Consider the following 15,860-nt stretch of genomic DNA (forward strand, 5'->3'; position numbering starts at 1 on the left):
ACTTAACCCTTGCTCCTCGATTTAATCGTGTCATTCTTGAGGCTGTTGTTGGCTGCGTAAGTGAAGCCTTCCCCCTGCACTCTCTCCGTGTGAGTGCCGCTGCGATATGTGGTAAATACGGGTTCAAATTCCTGCGGGACTGATCGTACCCTGCTAACCCCATTCCCCACGGGCCAGATTTGGGGCCGCCGGGCAGAGCAATGCGGCCGCCTTCTTTTGAGCAGTTACCCAAACGCTGCTGGAATTTTTTAAGTGCATACGAGGTAAAAGTTAATCAAATATAGTGCTTTTTTTAATTACTGTGAAAGGGAGCCTAACCTGTGTGTTGGCTCCGTTTCAGTCTTGCTGGCTGCTTGCTTGCAGTGCGTGGTACGGCAATGTAAATTCCCGTTCCTTCAAACCAAGAAACAAGGGCACAACCTGCAGATGATAAAAAACAGGATGTAACGGTGGGGCGGGAACGAGGGTGGTCTCGGACACTACCACGTAGTCCTGTAACAACGTTTGAGAGACTTTTGCCCACGCCACCTTTACTTCTTTATTTTTTGCTGATACGTCAGCTTGCTTGCAGGTTGTGCCTGAACAGGAGCGTTTCCTCTTCCAAGTACTGGTAGCACTGAGTAGAGTTCCTAAAACTTGGTGTTTTACGTTTTCACGTGGTAGGCACTTGGTCCTGTGGCCTGCAGGCCAAGCTTCAGTGAGAATATTGAAAGAAAAAGCCATTTTCACTACCACTGTTTAATTTTGTCCAGGAAAACCGGAGGATAATGCAAGCTGACAGTGCTCTTGCTCTCGATTCTTGCACCTCCCTTCCAGCGCGGCGGTGTGTACTGTAGCATCCTAATTTAAGCTTTTTCTGGAGCTTCTTGCTGGAGGAGAAGGTTAAGGAGCAGGTGAACCTGTTGCATGATCTAATGCTTGTCCCTGCCACCTGCGTGCGTTTCTGTTCGACCGGAGGAAATGAGCATTGTAAAGAATCCAGGGAGCCGAACGCTCGCTGGCAGACTTGTCTACAAGTACTCTTCTCAAGGTTTCGCGAGCTCTGTAAATGTGCTGGAGAGGGATGGACTCGTAAGTGAGAGCTCATAAATTTGTGACCTCTCTCACCTGCGCACCGAGAGCTGGCAAGTCCCTGTCTGTGAATGCGAATTTGCTGATTTCTTTGCGTGAATCATAAATCCACGATTTATGGACGAGTCAGCTCTAATCCATTTGTATAAATATCAGTTTGCTTTCTTGGCTGTGTGACACGGGAGCAGCTCTTGCTAGGAGTGGGCTTTTGGTGCCATTTGAAGCCTTTTCAGGTTTCTACCGATAGCGGCTGCTGCTCTGATCTTACGAGGTGTGTGTGCTGATTTCAGCTTCGTTAGCTGTCTGGGTGAAGACGACCGAGCTGTTGTGCGGAGGTGCTAAAAGCGGAGTTGAAATTCAGTTGACCTTGTAAGGACCCTGCGTACGTGTTGGTTCTGGCTTTGCATCGCGTCTGCGGGTGGAGGGCTGATGTTCCCGGTGGCACAAAGAGCACCGCTCGCGTTAGGGCAGTGCTCTGGGGCAGCACGTTTCAGTTCCTTCCCAAGTCTCCGATTACGGGTTTTCAGGAGCAGTAACACGATTATAATGAGGCAGTTGATATTTTCAGCACCAGGTTAGTAGGGAAACAAGCTATTGCTTTTTGAGAGCTTTTGCTAAAAGAAACTACCAAAGGGCAAAGTATTATTCAGATACCCCTTTCCAAATATGCTTTAAAGAAGCCTGTTTCTGCGTGGAGCTCTCAAGCACGGCATAGCTGCGTGTTATCTGAGTATTTCGCTATAAATATAGAGCGAGGAGATTAAGAACGAATGGCGAACGGCTCCGTTAAAACCAGCGAGCATTTTGTTTTGTGGTGCCATGTCATAATCCCAAGTCATTTTTCTTGGGATTTCAGCGCGAAGCTCCTGGAACGTGTGTGTGGTAGAAGCACCCTCGTCTCGCCCACTGCTGCAGAGCAGCTGGGCAGGGAGGGTGCTGCTATGCTTATTTTAAGTGTGTTTTTTTTGGGAGAGGGTGAAATGATAAACATACGAGGAAAGGTTTAGCGAGGGCGATGCAGGTGGCACTTCTGGTGTGGTTTCTTCATGCTCATCCCTGGAGTCCACACACCTCTGGTAGGCAAGACGAAGAAAGCTCTGCATCCCCTTGAGATGCAGTGGCCCAGCGCCGGGTTATTTTTTGCCTCACCTCATGGGCGTCCCTGCGCTCAGGGGGCACCCAGGGGTGCTCGAGGAGGGGTGGGGGGCTCTGCTCCCGGTGCTCCTCTGTGTTCTGACCTGGGCTGATAGGACAGGGCCGAACGCCTCCCTTTGCAGGTGATGGCACATCGCGGGCCAGTCCCATGGGTGTCCTCGTGCTGCAGACTCCCTGGGAGGCCGAGAGACCTCGACATTCCTCCTGTCCTCATGCAGCACCTGACAGTGGGGTCGGAGCCACGTCGGCCGCACCGTTTGATGCTCGGAGGCTGTAGGTAGGAGGCCAGCGTGGATCAGACGCATGCGCCGCATCTGCGCCTGGTGTATACCATAGCCACGTGCCGGTGCCTCCCATTTCCCCGTGCCTCCTTCAGGCCAGGCTCTTGGGGACTCCTGGTGCCGTAGGGGCTGGGGTTTGTGCCGGTGAGCGGCCGGGCTGGTGGACATCAGCCCCTTTCCGACTCAGCCCCTGCGGCGTGTGGGCTCGCGATGCCACCGCCACCCCTCGCCATGTAATGGCAGCAGCAGCTTGAAATGCCGGAACGCACGAGCACGCCTGGTCCTGCTGCTGCTGCTCGTGGTGCTTGGAGGAGGGAGGCTGGAAGAACAAAGAGATGACTACTTCTAATTCTCATTTATATTGTTTCCTGCGAAGCTGTCCCCTCTGCAGGGGAAACACGGTAGGGCCATAACAGGAACAAGCAAACATCCCGTGCTTCCTGGTGACTGTAACGACTCTGCTGACTTGAAATGCATCACTGCGTTGGTCTGTCGCTGGCTGACTTTTATCTGGGGTGTTTTTTTGCTGTTAATGATTAGACGTTAAACAATTCCCTCTAGAAACGAGCTACGCAGCTACCTGCCCTCGCAGAGGACAGGCCGGCACGCCTGCTGCTTTGATCACACCTTAAAGGAAGCCTAAGCCTGTGGCTGCCTAAAATAATAACGCTAACGTTCCCTGCTCCCTTTGTGCTTCCTCTGTTGTGTGTTGGAGGGTATTTCTCTGCTAACGTATGGAGGGGCCTTGTCGGGGGCCAAGCCCTGAGGGGTCTCGCTGGGCCTCGGGCGCTGTGGTGGCAGCTGGGGCCTCGGGCCCAGGAGGGGGAATGGCGGTGGTGTGCTAAGTCAGGGACGAATCCTGCTCAGCGCCTGTGGAGACAGGGTTTTTTATCAGAGGTATTCTCGAGGGTATGAATTAAACACAGTGCAGGTTCCTGGGCAAAGGAGAATCGCAGCCCTAACTGGGCCCTGCTCCCCCGCCTCAGTTCTGTTTTTTATGTTTGTTGCGTAGCCGGTTGTCTGAAAAATAAATAAAAATAAAGCAGTGTTGGGGCCTAAAACGTGGTGGCCCAGGTCTGAGGGTGGCCTTAGGGCTGGCCGTAGCCGCTGAGGACACAGGGGAGAAGGTCGGGCTCGCTGCTTGTGTCCGGCCGCCGTCGCACGCGCCGTGCTGGGTGCTGCCGATGGGGCCAGGGCTCCTCGGGGCTGCTCGGAAACCGTCCCCGTGGCCCCCCGGCTTTCCTTCTGGCTCTCATGTGAGATGGGTCCAAATTCCGCATTTTCTCCTGCAGATTTCATCATCTGCCGCTTGACAAAGGAATATAATGCAGCAATTTTCCTAACCTAAATAGTGATTCTGAATGACTGTATTTCCAACTCCCCTCTAACTTGTACTTAATTTAAGTGTGTGGGCTTTTTAATTTGATCATTGTGAGGAGGAACAAAAAATGAAATACTGCAGATATGCCTTCCCCTTCCCTTTCTTTAGTTAAATCTATCTTTGTCATTCTCTTTCTTTTTGACTTCCCTGAGTTGCTCATGCTATTTTTCTCTGGTTTCTTTTGTTGTAGCTCCTGTATTGCAGCCTTACATCTTTAGAAATATATAATGCATGTATGTGACTGCTTCCTTGCCTTCACAGCATCTCCGCTGTCAGCGTATGACAAATAACATGTGATTGATGGCTGACTAAGCATTCGGAATATCTCTCCGCTCTTTGTGTGCCCGGTGATGTTTTTTTTCTGTTGCGCAGGGAGGCAGGAGCGCCTGGCATCCCTTGTGATCGTGGGGCCATCTTCAGACTCCAGCCTGAACTGCACTGAATGCAGCCAGGTGCTCTGCCTCCAGTCGGCCTTAAAGCCGGCTGACCCGCATAGCTGCTGGCTTGCTAACCCGTGAATCCATGTGACATTTCCCTCATTCTTACTAGGTGACCCGAAATAGTTCCGTGAGAGCCGGGTCCGGCCTGGTTTCACACAGGGAGAACGTACTGCCTGTGTCTGTCAGCGTGAGAAGGGTCTTTGTAGCTGGATGGCTGTGATGTCTGCTGTCTTTTAAAAAAAAATAAAGATGTGAGGTGCTTCAGCCGGTTGGATCAAAGCCTGATCTTTGCAGAGTAGCAAGCATTCCCTGCAGTAACGTTTTAATTGCTGAAAACTCTCTCTGTTTCCTTTCTTTTAGGAGAACTGGCCATTTCTCAAGCCAGAGAGCTCATCTGCCTTTGTTCTGAAGGCGGCAGGGTGAACGCTCCCTAACCAGGTATGTTTATGCAGAAGCACACCAAAAAGCTTCCCAAACTATCCCTCCTGCCTCACAGTTAACTCCTCAGGTCTCTGTATCCTTGATTCCCCAAACCACAGATACCTTACGAGGTGAGCAGCACGAACGTGCTAGCAGCACGCTCAGAGTCACCCGGAGGTGGTTTGACCAAGGCCTCAGCACTGCTCGGGTAACAACTCACAAACAGCTGGCATTTGCAATTTTGTCTTCTGTTCCTTGAAAGGCTGTAACTCGAGGGTCGGTCACGCAGCAGCCTCAGGAAGGGCTGCTCCGCTCCTGCCCTGCGCATCGAGATCTGCCGCTTACAATCCTGTCACTGCCGCGAGCACCTCTGTACACCCTGCTTTCGGGCTGAAAAGGTGCTTTTTCAGGGCTGGACGCAGGGCAGTAATTGAACTGCCTTTTCTGTCTAGAGCACTGAGTGCTAGATCTCCGTGTACCCTGCATCAGCTGGTCCCTTAGTCATGCGAGGGGTGAGTGGTTAAATAATTGTCTTTGAAGGCTGTGTTCCTCTGAGGGCTGCTCGATAAATTATGACGAAACTTCAGGCACCTTAGGTAGCGGTAACAACTGCAGCTTTCTGATGGCAGGACAGCTAGGCTGCTGCTCCCAGTGGTACACTGGGGCCTCTGAGCGCTGCAAGGGTGGCTGCTTTGAGCAGTAGCCTCTGGTTTTAGCTCCGACTTTCAGGTGGAGACTGCTCCTGTTTCACTGCTGGGGGGCTGAAACGTAGAAGTCCATGTCTGTGAGGGTATTTAGCTGCTCAGAGTCCCTTTGATTTCAGTAGGATGTAAAATTGCCCCAAGGTCACAAAGAAACCCGATTTCCTGAGGTAGCCGTTGTCTGTAAATTGGATTTTTTTTTTTTAATGCATTACCTTATTTGATGATTGTTAACATGGCATCACCATGCTTTTTAGCTGTTACGTTATACTCCAGGGAAGGCACAGTTGTGCCACGCGCTGTCTGCCTTTCATTCCAGGTGAAAAGATTAAAGTTCTGATAGGACGGTACCTTCAAGGTTATCAGTTAAAACTGGCCTACCTTAACCGCGGCTCTTCCGATAGACGTTCCTCTTCTTTCTTCAAAGCAATACATCAGGCAGCGTTGCTTGTTGTCCCTGACTTGCCTCTCGGGCAGAAGTTTAGTTTTTGAGAGATGCCAGCAGCTCTTTGGTCTTCAGCATCCTTCCGCAGGGCTGGTTTTGGAGCCTGGGTTCCGAGTGGGATCTCCAAGAGAGGGCAGTGTGTCCCTGGCAGCTGGACCGCGCTGCAGCTCCAGGCGTGAGCTGCTCGTGATCAGAGGAGCAGCGTCAGCCTCCAGAAAGCTGAGAGAGCCTGAGTCCTTAAATCAATTTGGAATGAGTAATTGACTGGCACGCTCATTAGCAAATGTATTAGGAGCTGTGTTTTATCATGCGGCTGGTCGTCCTTTCCCCGGGTTGTGGCAGGAGTACAGCGGTGCTTCCTGTTGCCTCACTTTCATGAGAAATGTCGCCTGTCGGTTCCACTTGCGTCATTTTGCCCTACTTTTTGCACTTGGTGTCTCCTCCAAGAAGGGAGCGATTTTCATGGAATCAGCATCGAGCCTTGCTGTGAGTCAGAGTGGACTGGAGAGTTAATTCGAAACATAAGGAAATCGGGGAGAAAAACAAAAAAAGGAAAGCTGATGGAGGTTGTTATATTGTAATATATCGCCTCAGGGCTCCAAGCAGGAAATGCTTATGCCAGTCTCCGTCTCAAAAGCAAATCTTTCTTCACTGAAGAGGCAGATTTTTACTGAAGTATGTAAGCATGCATCTCTTCCCCAACCCGCCGCCTGCTTTTTTTCCCTTTTTAAGCCATTCCTGAAGCAGGGCTATGAACAAGTCGCCACTGCTGGACTTGGCTTCTATTTTCAGGAGCCGTTTGTGAACCTTTTGCTCTGTTCAGCTCTGCACGGTGAGCAGCCAGCAGGTTGTCGCTGCCAGGCAGGGCCCTCAGCACCTTTCTGGTATTTAGGGAGCTGGGTTTAATCCTCTCGAGTTTTGTTTAGTTTCTAGATTTACACGAAGACATCTTTGTTGGCGACTTGCATCTTGCAGAAACGATGCTTCCCTGGCCTTGTGATCACTGATGCATCAAGAGCACCCCCTTTTCTCAGGGTTCATTAAGGCTTTTAGTTAGTTTTCTTGCTAATTGGCTATATAAAACTGCTTGATAGCCTCTAGAAGATAGGGCACTTGTATAACATGAAAGCACATTGAAATAACCTCAGAAGTTGCTTTGAGATAAAAATGTATCCCAGGAGAAATATCCACGTTTAAAACCAAGCAATTAACCTTGCTTTCAAACCCTTCCTTTCCTTCGAGAAGACGTTTTTCGTCGCTCCCTTTTCACTTTCTGTAATGGCAGAACAGATTGAACTTTACCCATCCTGTAGGAAAGGGGAAAGATCCCTTCCCTGGGGAGTGCTTTAGTGCTAGCTTGGAAGCACTGATAGTTTGTCATCGTGGGTTTTTTTGCGTGGCAGTTTTAGTGATTTGAAGTCAACAGCCTGTTGATGTTTTGTGTTTGTTTTACTGGAACAGTTCTCGAATTGTTGGTGCAACTATGAAAATAGCTATACATTACCCTGCTGAATGCCTGTCATAATATTTAACAGCAAATGCCTGTGCACTTTTATAATGGCACTTTAAGAATTATAAACCTCAGTATCCCATCTGTGTTTCGCTTTGGTATTTACAGTGTAATGAATTCTCCCTTGCTGCTTCAGCTGGATACTCTTTCACCTCCTCTTCCTGTTGCAAGCAGTTGTTAGGTTGGTGTACATTTTAAAATTCCTCCGATTTTTAGGAGGTTGTCAGCGACATAAAAGGACTTCTTGTGTTGCTTATTTGCTTGGCAGAGACACTGAGCTAATCTAATCACATTAAACGTGAGCATCCCTCGAGTGAAGAAGTGCATTGTCCCTGGTTTGATCTCTTTGTAACAGCTGGAGGCATTTGCTAAAACTGGCAGATTTTTATTTTTTTTAGGAACAAACTTTCTCCATAAACAAATATTTTTTGCTGCAGACATAGAGGTTATTTTGTTGCTATTCTTAGTCTGTTGTCTAAACGGAGGAAAAGGTGATTGTGGGATGAAAGAGAATTGGAAAGTCCGGAACATATCTGGTGTATCTCCTAGCAAGAGGAGGCTGTTGCTATAGCGCATTTTTTGTTCCATTAGTGTTTGTACGCTTTTACATTTCATTTTCCAAACAGCTTGAGGAAATTGGCATCCCATAAGTAAAACTTTTAAAAATAGCTCTGTTACTGCTGAAATAAGTCCTGTTATTTCCACGGGCTGGTGGCCTGAGTCTATTACTGGCTCCCTGAACCCGTGGAAGCGTTGAAGGCGATGGTGCGAAGCGGAGTTGTAACCCCAAATATTTACTGAGGAATTAGTTTGTCCCGTTCCTTTTGAGAATGAACTCTTGCGAATGGAATGTTGCTGTCTGCAGGGTTTATTTTGAACTTTTTCCTCTTTTGCTCCGAGGAAAAACAAAGCCTGAGCAGGAATGCAGGATCGTGTAGGAACTGTGCTTCCGAGCACCCCGGCTGCTCGGCAGAGCCTGGCACGGGGTGGGAACGCAGGCAGCTCCGTGCTAGCTGCCCTTGCTCGCCTCTGCTGATGGCTTTGTGAGGCCTTCTACACTTAATTAGGAATTATTTCTTACAGGACAACAGGTCTAGAGTTGCACCTTCCGCCCGTGAAGCTGCTTGTGCACGGGTCCTTTGTGCCGGCGGTGGTGCGCGGGGGCCGCGTTGCTTTGTGTCCTCGGGCAGCACAGCTGCTGGCAGCGTTTCCTGTTGCTCTCAGAAACCCGAAGGAGCCGAGCTTCACAGGAGCAGCTGCTGCTCAGAAATCCCCCCGTGGAGGGGCCTCAAAGCGACAGATGTACTGGTGGGGGGCCCGCTGAATGGCTCCTGCGGGCTTGCAGCTTGCAGCGTAGGTCCCTGGAGGTGTGAAGCCCTGCAGGCCGGGGGGAAGGCCCCTCTTGCTCGCCTCTCCTCCAAGCCTTCCCTTTTTAGGACTTAAAAAAAAGGTTCCAGAGCAAGTTGCCAGCACAGACCTCCTAGCAACTTCACAACCAGCAGTTTGCTTCCAAAAGCAAATGTGCGCTGGCTGTGGCAGCTGTTACTTAGCAAAAATCCTGGGCCGCGTGCTGGAAAATGGCAGGACTCCTGTGGGCAAGGAACGAGGAATCTGCTCGTCCCTTGGAGGAATTAATGGGGAAAAGTTAAAAGCTTGATGAACTCTCTCTTTACCACGGATGTTTTGCATTGGTTGTCCAGATGCAATTGCTTGGTAATGATTTACTACTTTTGGGTGTCTATTTTTGGAGACTGGACAAAGTCTACCTCTGGACCAGTACCTTTCGCCTATTTTTAGAGTACTACGTAGCAGAATTGCAACCAGCTTGGGTTATCCCATTAAGGTTCTTTAATTTCAAGCCTGGTCTGAGCGCCTTTACCCCAAGTAACGCGTTCCTTTCCCTCTAACTTCACCGAGACGTCGGTCCTGGGGGAACCTGAAGCGCCGCTGTGGGTCTGCAACCTGCTTGCCCGGGCGAGACGCGCCGTGCCGCGCGGCAGGTGCCGACCTCGTGCGATCGCAGCGTGGCTGTGAATCACGGTCCCGTGCCGGTGCTGCTCGGTGCCCCTTGGTTACCCGCCGGTCAGCGGTACCTGCCTGGAATGCTTTAGTTTGGCCCACGGGTACGGCATGTAACAGTTCCCAAGTTCCTCGACGAGGGGATCCGTCAGACGCCTCGGAAGGAGCCTTTGGCCATTTGGCAGCTTCTGATTTTCCATGAGCTGTTCCGCGTTGCCCAACCGCGCTGCACGGGGGCGGGCGGCGCTGGCACCAACACGGCGCGGGCACCAACACGGCGCGGGCACGCCGCTCTCACCAGGGCAGGGCTCGGCGGCTGTTCTGCACCAACAGCCTGCCGGTGGCTCTGGGCTTCCTAAAACCCGCGTCTCTTCACTGAACGAGCAGGCTGGAGCTAAGGAGCCGAAAGTCACAGCCAGCGCAAATGCAGTTTTCTCTTATTCTCACGTTGGAATCCCAAATCGTGTTATCGGGAACATTGCACGTTGACCTTTATCTGCAGAGGTGACTGGGCTGGTGCCTCGTTCACCTTGTGCATGCAGTGTCTTTGATTTTTACCCTCTGTCACATATTCAAGCATTCTTTAAAAGTCGTAAAGACTGCTCATACAGCAGGCTCTTCCTGCAGAAGGACTCCGTGAGTCTCGTGTCGCGTGTTCCCTCTAATCTTTTCATAGCACTCTTTATTAGCGGCAGTAGGAATAGCTGACAGCATCGGCCGCCTGCCTGCTCTGCGATCCGCCGGATCTTGGAGCGTCCGAGGGAAGGAAAGCGAGTTCCTCCTGCCGGGGAGCTGGAAGATGGTGGTGGAAAGACTCTGCAGCGACTGCCTCCCACGGGGTTCCTGGCACCGCAGGCTTGCTGGTGGGCTGGAAGGGATGATCTGTCTTCCCTCCAGCTTTGCACCGGCTTTGAGGGAACGTTGGCAGCTGCAGGCTTTGCCTCGGGAGATGCCTTGCATTACCAACTGTTGCCGCTTCCAGGCAGTTCGGAAAGGAATTCCCCTCCTTGCTGCTCCCACCCACTGCAAGGTATCTTTGATAGCGCTGGCACTTGTGGTGCAGGCAGCTCGCCTGCGTGCAGGGCGGGCGTGAGCAAGGGATCCTGGCCCAAAACGTAAACAGGGCACGGGTCAAGAAGGACCAAAACCAACAAGGTGTTCTTTCCCCAGACCTGTTGGTGTGACGAATGCCCGCGACAGGTTTCTAACGAGGATGGCAGAGCCCCTCTGACTCTCGCACGGCGATGTTCAGGTCCTTTGTTCGGGCAAGCGCTGCCGTGCAATATCCGCTCGAAGGAAATTGCAGCCTGCTTATCGCCTGCGTAGGAAATGGTACAAGTGGGAGATAGGGGGAGTGCCTGCCGCGCGGCTGGCTGTGCCCCGGGAGCTGTGTGCTGAGCAGCGAACGCCGTACGCGGCGTACCGGGGGCCGGCTTACTTACTGGAGACCTTTGGCCAGCTGGGAAGTCGCTGGCCGGTGCCGCCAGATGAATGAAAGCCGGAGCTGGTCCTGCCAGTTCACCTTCTTGGCTCCGGCGGTCTTGTTTTCGATGTCAGTAAGCAGGAGCGTGTGGTCACGCTTCGCTCAGCTGGGTCACGCTGCGGGATATCGTGTTCTGTACCTTTGCACTGGGAGAAGCATGTAAGGAAGGAGGGGGCAGAGTTTATTCCAGCACGCTGAGGTCAGGCTTGTTTTCCCTCTCTGAGCAAGAACAGACCAGCCCCTGGAGTCAGCTTCTGCAAGCCTGTAAACAAAAGGCTCATTTCTGCGGAAAGCCGAAGATGGTGTTGTGTTCCTCTGGAAAGTTTTCTTGGCCTGCTTTTTTTCCCTGCTGCGAACTGTGCCCGGTGCATTAACCTTCGGTTCAAAGGTCTGCGCAGGGGGAAACGCTGCTGCAGTTCATCAGGCCGAGCTCGGGGGTGTCTGCAGGGCTGGCACCGACTGCAGAACGGCCGAGGGGGACGAGTGGGTGTCCCCCGGGAGGCTTTGCGAGGGCCACGGGGCAGTGCTGCAGAGATGAGAGGGGCTCTCTGCGGTGGGGAGGTTCAATGTCAGAACCGCAGGTGCCTCGCAGGGGGTTGCTGCCCTCGCCGGTTGTTCCTCTGGGAGCTGCTCAGGGCCTGCCCTCGACAGCAGTCCCGAACGGCAGCGCTCGCAGAAAACCCCAACAGCGCTTAAAATGGTGACCGGTTACAAGAGGGATCTGAAACGCTGCGGCGGCTGCTGTGACAGCGCTGAGCTGGACGTGGCCGCCCAGGGATCCCCGCGCTGCTTTTAAAACAGACGGAAAGAAAGGGCAGTCAGAAAGGCAGGTGCATCGACAAAGTTCAAGGGGGAGCAGTGCAAATAATGGTGTTTGTAACGTCATTTCAGGCGTTTGCTTAGGTAGCTGTAGCTTCAAGACTTCATTTAGTATAGATGAGGGTTCTCTTTTATTTCCCCCCCCCCCTCAAACTGGTGTGAGTTATTCGGCCATGCTGTGACTCTCAAAGGAGAAAATCCCCGTACTGGGTGTTGTCTCTTGTGATTGCTGTCAGCAGAGCTCAGTTTAGTCAAAAGGTAGGTTTGGGTTTTGGGTGGCTCCTCTTTGGCCGCGGCTTCGAGCTCTCCCCTGCAGCTCGGAGGCGGCAGCTGATTCCCGCAGCAGCTCGGCATTTATCACCTCTTAGAGAGCACCAGAGACACTTGAACAACTGCACATACTTCACGGGGCCAAGCTGCTTGCTATTTCAATCTGTTTGCAATTTAGAAGCAGTAATTATTTTTTCATGCTGTAAAATCACGTATAGCTGGAAGAGCTGGGAGGCAGCGAGCGGGGGCTACAGCTGAGCGCTGGCGCCGTGCAGCCCGTGATTTACGGGGGCAAGTTCATCTCTCAGAGCAATTAGCAGGAGGCAGCAGGCTATGGGGAAAGCAGCCTTCCGTACAAAAGGCACGTCATCCTCTGTGGAGAGGGCTGAAGAGGCTGTTTGCTTGTTGATGCCTGAAATTCCTCCAGGCTGCTCATCTTTCTCCCCCCTTTCTGCCGCAGCCCTGCACGCGGGCGATACGATGGAGAGCTCGGCTCGAGCCGGGGAATGCGAGGAAGCAGCCAGGGCCTTCCTGGTCTCGGGGTCCAGGAGATGAGCCGGGGACAACCCCTAACCTTCTGCTGTTGGCTGAAGCCTTCAGGCTTGTAGCCCACGCTCCTTTATGGTCTCTCGGTCCCGTACCCCGCTGCAGGTGCTTCCTTTTTCCGTAGCGGGGCTTTCTCTTTCGCTCTCACCTTCGTGTTTACGCGGATAGCTGGTGTTGATACTCCTGTTTTCAGTGTGCTATCTGTGAGAATTTGCTATTCTGAATAAAAAATAAAAAAAAAAATTGGCATGAGGGCCGTCCCTCCCTCTGATTTACTGAAACCTAAAGGGGACGGAGGTAAAAGGGGCAAGGCAAACCGCGGCCTGAAACCCAGCGGGGAGTTAAGTGACGTGGGTTTTGCTCCCTAAAAAAAAAAAAGATGTGTTTGCGTTCAGGCAGCGAGTGGGGAAAACAAGCAGGGTTGGATTTCGGCTCGGATGGATTCTTGGAAGGAGTCCACGGCTCTCGCTCCCAGCGGCTTTGACTGGAGCGCGGTGAGCCGGGCTGACCGGAGGAGGGTTGAGCAACGGCTTACGGGTAGGCAGGAAGGAGGCCGTGCTCCCGTAAGGCGGCGGGCAGGGGAGCATCCCCGCCTCCGAGAGCGCCGATCGTGTCTCGAAGCTCTCCTCGGGGTGGTTTCTGTGTTTTCCCGAGGCCGGCTCAGTCCTCCTGCCGTAAAGCTTTGAGGTTTTTGTGCTCGTTTCTTGAAAGCTGAGCTTGCTGCTATGTCCGTGCTCAGCCACAGGACTCCGCGCTGGCTTTTTTGCTCCAACACCGCCCTGCAGCACCCCCCCGGTCACACAAAGGTGCAGAAGCTCTTCCTTTCCCACCGCAGGGGACGCGGGTTCAGCATCTGTTGGCTGTAGTCCTGTAGCTAGATCGCAGGGAACTCTAGAGCAGGGTATTTAAGTCAGCTCTCATCCAGTAGCTGAAGCATTATTTATCTCCAGTTTCAGATGCCACAAATTCAGGGTCAGAAATACACAGCATGACCTCCAGGTCGTGAGCATTATTTGTAAAAACAAACGAAAATGCCTTCCCTGCCAGTGTGTCTGTTGTATGCAACAGGGGAAAAAAAACAGATGTGCTTGGAAACCCCATAACGTTGAAACGAATCAATGTTAATTTCAAAATGTACCTGGGACGTCGCGTTCTTCGGGATGGGAAATTGATAACAGGAAAAACAGAGGACTGAAGTCAACGCAGCGCCTTTACCACGCTGATTACTGGAGTAAATATTATGATCATAAAGTTGCAATCACTGGAGCGGGATGTATTATTCCGAATTTGAACTTCATTAACAACGCACCGTCTGTTCAGCGTGCCGGCGGCCGATCTCCTGAATCCCAGTGCCCTTTCTGGAAGGAATGGGACGGAACTGGGATGCCCTGGCAGCCAGCACACGTAGGTAGCCGAAACTGCTCCGCTGCAACAAGGTGAGCCAGCACAACTCGACTCTTGGGAAACTCGCGGTGTCGTTCTGGCGGTGTTTCACCTTCCTCCGGTGGCTGTTTTACCTGCTGCGGATGGAGAACGCCGCGGCAGACAGCGCGTGGTGGTTGCTCAACTGCGTGAGCGGTTCCGAGGCCCCCTTGGATGCGACTCTTCTTGCTCCTGCCCGTCGGAGACACAGCCTGGCGCTTGCCCTGCCCACGAGGAGCGGCGTGCTGCTCGTTATGTAACAGCGAGCCACCTCCTTAATTAGGGAGCGAGACCCACGGATTCCAAAGACGTGTCCCTCTTAGTCAGAAGGTGCGAGGCGTGCGGGGGAGCCTTTGTTCCCGCGCGGAGCTGGGGAAGAGCAGCTTTTAGCTGCCGGAGCTGGGTGCTGGAACGCCGTGTGTGCGCGTTAACCGGCGTCTCGTGAGCAGGAGGTACCGCAGCCGGTGCCTTTTTGGTTCTTTTTCGTAAAATTCCTGCCGCGTGCTGAAGGAGTTGATAGTGCGGGCGTCCTGGCTTCTCCCTGCCCCGAGCAGGGGGGCCAGGGCGGAGGCAGGAGGCTCAGCACGTGGTGCTGCAGGGCGAGCACCTTCCTAGCTCCCTGCTGTCTCCTCTGAACGCTGGCATCGTGCTGGCGATCCCACCGGAGCCGCCGCTTCTGGCAGAGCGCGGCACAGCAAGGCCGCGACGATTTTTACCCGTTCTGCTGAGGACAGCTCTTGCACATCACCTTGCGTTCCATTAAAATTATTAAATCGTCAGCGCCAGTCTCCCCTGCGCAAACCATCAGCGCTGAAACATTATCTGCTAGTGCTGACTAACAAACGCTGTAATTAGTAATCTCCAGCTAATGAAGCAGCGCGGTGATTAAAGCCTCATGACTTTTCTGTAGAAGAAATAAGTTAAGCAGCGGTTGTGCTGTTTGAGATCGCTCTAGGCTTTTGGGTGATCTGGGAGCAGAGAGCAAGGTGGTAGCTTTACTCTGAAGGTTTTGGAGCAGTTTATCCGTTTTGTTGGTATTTTCCCCGCGCGCACCCCGTGCGGTATTTAAGTTTGATTTGAACTGGAACGACGCCTTCGCTGACCTCGCGGCGCAGAGCCCTATCAGCCGGGTAAATGTCGAAGGAAATGGCGGCGGGGTTAAGCGAGGCGTTTTGTCTGCTCGGACTTCCTACAAACAGCATTCCAGCGGCACGTTTTCACCACTGTTTTGCAAGACAGCCCCTGGTGTTTTTCACGCAGCCGTGCCTTCCCGTACCTCTCTCTTCGGCGGTCTCGAAGCTCGCCTGCCGTAGGGGCGGCAGCGCTGTGCCCCGCGCGTGACGCAGTGCGGTCGGGCCTGACCACAGCCCAGTCATCCTTTTGTTGCCCTGCTGGTCACCAGATGCTGACTGCTGAGTGCAGCAGCTTATAGGAAATGCTCAGAGATCTTTTTCCTTTAAAGAAACGATGCTCGATGCTGCTTAGGACAGAAAACGTCCCGAATGTGCAAGTACGGGCTGCGGTACGGGAGCGTTAGCGCTGCTTTTCTCCGGTCACCTGCCTCTTGGAGGTGGCACAGCTGCCGTTAGTGCTTTCCGTGCAGCCCCGGCAGCATCTTCGTGCACCAGCAGGCCTCTCGGGAGACCCTACATTTCCCATCCCGCGTGTGAAATGCCAGCGAGGTGAAGGAACTTCAGCCTGGCGAGATGGGAAGCCGCTAGCTGGGAACGGGGCACCTGGCTCACAGCCTGGCGGCGGGTTGTCTTTGCAGCAGGGGGCTGGGTTTCAAAGCAGGGAAGGAGCTTTGCTTCGGTTAGCGGATGGGTTAGATGTGGAGGGGCTGGAGGCTGGAGCGTTTCAAACCTCCCCATTTTAGGAGATGTTTGATGTCCCCAGT

At 52.7% G+C, this 15,860-nt stretch overlaps 1 protein-coding gene across 3 annotated transcripts in view; it reads left to right on the top strand.

The window, feature by feature from the left end:
- The window catches only part of GNG7 (G protein subunit gamma 7), a 68,077-nt gene that overhangs the window by 7,990 nt on the left and 44,227 nt on the right, over nt 1-15,860 (top strand). For all 3 annotated transcript variants that reach the window (XM_083811162.1, XM_083811164.1, XM_083811163.1), the window contains exon 2: nt 4,689-4,766. The gene's annotated coding sequence lies outside the window, so the exon portion shown is untranslated. The remainder of the gene's footprint in view (nt 1-4,688; nt 4,767-15,860) is intronic.

Source organism: Anser anser, assembly GCF_964211835.1.
Source record: "Anser anser genome assembly, chromosome: 25".
In the NCBI taxonomy this organism is placed as follows: domain Eukaryota; kingdom Metazoa; phylum Chordata; class Aves; order Anseriformes; family Anatidae; genus Anser; species Anser anser.